General features: G+C 36.1%; 1 long non-coding RNA gene across 1 annotated transcript; it reads left to right on the top strand.

The window, feature by feature from the left end:
* The first annotated feature begins 923 nt into the window (after positions 1-923).
* Positions 924-4,425, top strand: LOC113305777. Its single transcript, XR_003338544.1, has 5 exons — positions 924-1,290; positions 1,716-1,795; positions 3,019-3,165; positions 3,895-4,011; positions 4,107-4,425. It is a non-coding gene; the product is annotated as an uncharacterized LOC113305777 (long non-coding RNA).
* Positions 4,426-5,155: the final 730 nt, after the last annotated feature.

Genomic DNA, 5,155 nt, shown 5'->3' with positions numbered 1-5,155 from the left:
CTTGATTTTGTTGTTGAAGATCTTTGTTACTGATGTTTGCTGCTCGTGTTAAAGATGAATTTCTGCTGCTATTGAAGACGATGATGTTTTGCTGCTGCTGTTGAAGACGAAAAAGAAGATGAAGTTGATGATGCTGCAGTTCATTTTTACGAATGAACTCTATTTTTATCAAGAGTTCATTTCTGGAATGAACTCTGGTTTATGTAGGTTTTTATCAGGAGTTCATTCTGGAATGAACTCTGGTTTGTATAGGTTTTATCGAGTTCATTCTGGAATGAACTCTGGTTTATATGTTTTTTATCAGGAGTTCATTTTTTGGAATGAAGTCTGGTTTATATGGATTTTTATCAGGAGTTCATTTCTGGAATGAACTCTGTTTTTTTTTAGGTTTTTATATGGAGTTCATTTCTGGAATGAACTCTGTTTTTTTAGGTTTTTATATGGAGTTCATTTCTGGAATGAACTCTGTTTTTTAAGGTTTTTATATGGAGTTCATTTCTGGAATGAACTCTGTTTCTTTAGGTTTTTATATGGAGTTCATTTCATTTCTGGAATGAACTCTGTTTTTTTAGGTGATTTCTGAAAAAAAAAGTAGAAATTAACATGAGTTCATTTTGAAGAATGAACTGTTACAAACGAAAAAAACTAACACGAAAGGGTATTTTTGTCCAGTTAAATATTTTTAAATAATTATGAACCAAACAGTAAAGATGTTTGACCATAGAACTAAACAAACATGGACCCACCTAAAAAAGGACCAAATATTTTTCCCATGATTGTATCTCTTTTCTTTTTTTGCGGTTGGTTGCCCATACAAGTGACAAATGTTGAGGATAAATTACTTTTCAAAGTCCTGAGTTTGTAGCGCAGACAGACCCATTCATATCAGTTTCTAAGAATTCATTGGTAAAAGAAACAAAAACATGCTGCGGACACCCCCCAATTCGTATCAGTTAGTTGCTTCGTTTATGCATGTTATTGTTTTCACAGTGTATCAGCGAATCATATATTACCACCCGATGGCGCACTGGTTAAGACACAGAACAAACAGAAGGCTTACCCGGTTCGAAGCACGGGTTAGTACACGATGATAGTCGTGTTACAGAACGTGTTCTTCAGAATGATGAAATCAATATGTTCAGTAATTTTGTCAAGAGGGTTTACCGTCTACCAGAAGATATGCCATCCTCATCTGCTACAATGGAAACCACTGTACAAACTCATGGAGATACTTGCGAAGTAACGGAAGAGCCTCCAAACCAAGCAGTGAGTACCAACGAACCTACAGAGGTAACTATTTTACAACCCTATTTCAATTATCCAAGTTTTATACTTCGAATTGTTTTTTCCTTAATTTCATTCTATTTAGGGTTTCTGTTTTTTTCTCTATTTCTTTTTACAAAATTCATATCTTTACTAATTCCCTATTTCCTGCTATGGTGCAAATAATTATCAATCTTTATACGATCTTAGGATTCTCTCCTGGAATTTGCAGGGCCTTAGGTGTACTTTAAAACAAGATCATTTGAATTGCCTAATTAAAACTCATCGTATTGATGTCATTTTCTTAGTAGAAACTAAAACCAAAATTCTACTTATGGAGACAGTTTTACATATTACATGCTAAGGACTGGTTACTCATTCCCTCTATTGGTAAATCAGGTGGTATTGCTATTGATAACCCTTTTTGATAATCTTTGCTGCACTTGGCGCAGAGACTTGATGATGTAGCAGTTGCCTTTTCGGATGGTTTGAAACTGGATCCTGACTATAGAGAGCTTCAAGATGCATTTAGGTTAGCTACATTACTTTTATTACCCGTTCTACCATTTCATTTATTGCTTCTAGCACTCCTACTTAGCAAGTATATCATTCGAACCTGAATATGTCTTGTTTGAAAGTGATATTGAACTTCTAAATGTTGATTTGATGACCAATAGCCATCAACACAGTTGAGTTAAAAACTCCGGTTGATTGGGCTAGGGTAGCTTTCATACTTGGTGGTTAAGATGGTTTGGTATGAGTTGTCTGACCTTCCCATATATTGTTGATATGTTTAACCTACTCTCTGTTTTAAGTTGGAAAAATCAATAAATTTTGAAGATTTTTGCAATACATAATTTTGCTATTGTTTCATTATCGCCTGTTTAAGATGCATCGCAAGCACGTCGTTATTCTAGTTCGTTTCAACTTCTGTTCATGTTAAGGGACGAGTTGTTTCAAATTCTGCAGCTCTTTCTTCATGCCACTGCATTGTTCAAGTAATACAGGAATAAATATGCAGTAAAGTAAATAGCCCTTCCGTCAATTCTCATGCTGACCGGTACAAGCTGATTTTTGCCCTCAACAGAACACCTCTGTTTGCTGTGATTTTCTTTTCCGCAAGTTGAATAGAAAAATGCCCACTGGTTACGTATCCTGTCGTGCATCTAGCGTTCTGTTTCAAGTTTTACACCCCCACAGGGCTCATGTCTTCGATCACTCACGTCTTCTACACGTGTAGAGTACTCACTGTGGGACGCTTTACATATCCCCATACCCTATATGTAAGACGCGTAGAGTATTTACCGGATGACGTGACTGACCAAGGACTTATTTAGTAAACTCGCATCCAGCCGCTCCGTTTCACTGTGTTAACTCTCAAATCCATGGTGCATCTTTTTGTTAAAAGTTAAACACTTTTTCCTCTTTATTTCCCAAAGCAAAACCCTCTTCTTCTTTCTTCTGTCTTCTTTCTTGGTGGGTTCAACAATACTGGGAAGAATGTTACCTTGCCATTGCTTAATTTGATTTTGGGATCGACCTATTTACATACATCATGGATTTTTCCAAATAGTTTCCGTATTGCTTGTTTGGATTGTGAGTTTGGGTTTTGTAGTTTCCTAATTCCATGGGTGGCCCATCAATTTGAATGTTAGCCACTAGCCATAGTTGTTATATACGTGTGAGTTGCTCAAATCATGTGGCGGTTCGTTCCTATTGGGTGACTTTCTGATATGGCATTTGTGAGGTTTACAGAAGAAACTCAAGGAATGGGACCAAGAAGTGTAGAACTGGGAGGAAAAAGATCAACAAGAGAGGGAGAGAGTGCGGCTGAAAGTTCGTTAGAAAGAGTCTGTTTCATCTTATCAACCATTGTTTGTTGAGATAATGAGAGACCCAGAGGTACGTCTGAAACCCTTAATCTAACGGTCTACTATATGGTGACAATACCTGGATTTATTATCTTCTTTCTCGTTGTTGAATTATCTGCATTCAATACTAAAATTATGTCTTATTTAAGGTCAGTCTATGGAGATACTCATTGGTGTTGTTTTACCATGCATTCCATCCCCTTGCATCAGTCGTGGGTTCACCAAGTTTGTCCATTAGGTATTTTAAAACTCAAGGGTTCTTTTTGTTTCAATGGATCTTAAATGTAAATTTCATTCAGTGTTCAAACTTAAATCCGCCTATCTTGTTTTTGTTTCAGCAATGAGTATAGATACACACACGGTGTAATAGTTCTTTAGCGTAGATCTCATTTTTGTATAAAATGCTATATACTTGATATTATTATTGTCTTGGAAATGTGAAATGTGTATTATACTTGTCATACTTTTGGCATTACACGCAACTTTTGCATAAGATGTTTGCCAAGTTGATTCTAGGAATGCAAGTAGTTTCTTCCGATTTTCTGTGATGTTTCTCAGATTTATTTGATTTTCTGGTCGTGGAAATCTGGATGCGGAAAATGGCTGCATTCCTAGTAATGAAGCTATATTGTTCTTGTTAATTTTTTTTTTTTTGCAACGTCTGACTGAGTTAGACCAGCATGCTCGCTCTTATATTCAAGCTTAAATACTGTCAAGTACTCAAGTTTAAAAGCTATGTCTATATATCTTTACTTTTTAGGTAGACAGAAGTAGTTGTGCCTATCAAAGAGAGAAGAGCGGAGCAGCTGCAAATTAGTGTGCTATGTGGTGTGGCAGGAAACAAGATTTGGCATACAAACCCAAGATGTCTTTGAACGTGAGGATTGTAATTTAGTTATTGTATTATCAAATTCTTTGCTCTTAGTTTACTTGTTTCTGAGATTAAAATCCATATTTGTTTCTTGCTTGCAGTCAGTATTCAACTCAAACCCGTCCAACAGCCTATTTTTATAGTAATTTACTGATTAGTTATGGTGCTAAAAAGGAGTAGCAGGAGGGTAAGATTTCAGAAATCTCTACTCATATCACTATGATACTTGTCAAGATGCACAGGCGTCTGGGTTCCCGTTGCTGAATGAGATTGTAATGCTGAGTGATATTGGTGTTTGGAATTTTGAGGATGTTATCGTTCATTGCACATTTTGTGCTTGTGCCTCTTGTGTTTGGAACTCTGAGTGTGATTTATATACTTGCTATGGCGTTTGTGCAGTTAATAAATTGTGGATTTGAACAAAAAAAAATGATGTGAAGCTGTTGAAAGCAACTGAAACAATTTCGGAAGACAGCAGGAAAAATGACGATCAATATTAAGCTTTTCCTAGAATGTATTTTTCTCAAAAGTCAAGGTACATAAGCATTTATTATGATACAAACCAAACAAAAGGAAATGAGAAACTGTGTGGTTGCCAAACTTCTCTGCAGCAAAATTAAACGACCTCGAAAAGAATGACAATTCTAGCAAAAAATAGACTATGAATTCCTAAAAGGACATGAGATGATCCCCCTGAATCTGCCAGAACAGTACCGTAGGCTCTTTCGTGCATGATGCCATAAAACTTGGTATAAATTTCTAAGACCAGTTATTACAAATCCTCTTATCACCAAATCAACTCCATAAAGCCGACCTGATCAAGGAGATATGAAAGCAAGTTTGAGCATTACATTCTTATCTATCTGGCAGGCAGCAAACACAAGAGTTGTCTTCCAGTCGGACTCGAAAAGTTAATACAATCATTTGGATGAACCATGAATTCTAGAATCAAAAGAATTACGCAGCACATCTGAAATTATCACTGCAAGAGACTTGCATTACAAATTCAACATTAGGAACTAGCTAGTGCATATTAATTACATACAAGATAGATAACAAAAATGTACTCAGCAGTCAGCAGCACCAGTCTTTTCTTCAGTAGCAGTTGATCATCATATCAGTAAAGCTACTACCTGCATAATTATTCAAC

The sequence above is a fragment of the Papaver somniferum genome, chromosome 8 (genome assembly GCF_003573695.1).
Source record: "Papaver somniferum cultivar HN1 chromosome 8, ASM357369v1, whole genome shotgun sequence".
NCBI classification, from domain to species: Eukaryota; Viridiplantae; Streptophyta; class Magnoliopsida; order Ranunculales; family Papaveraceae; genus Papaver; species Papaver somniferum.
Note: the sequence above shows the minus strand (reverse complement) of the source record. Positions and strands in the feature narration are given on the sequence as shown.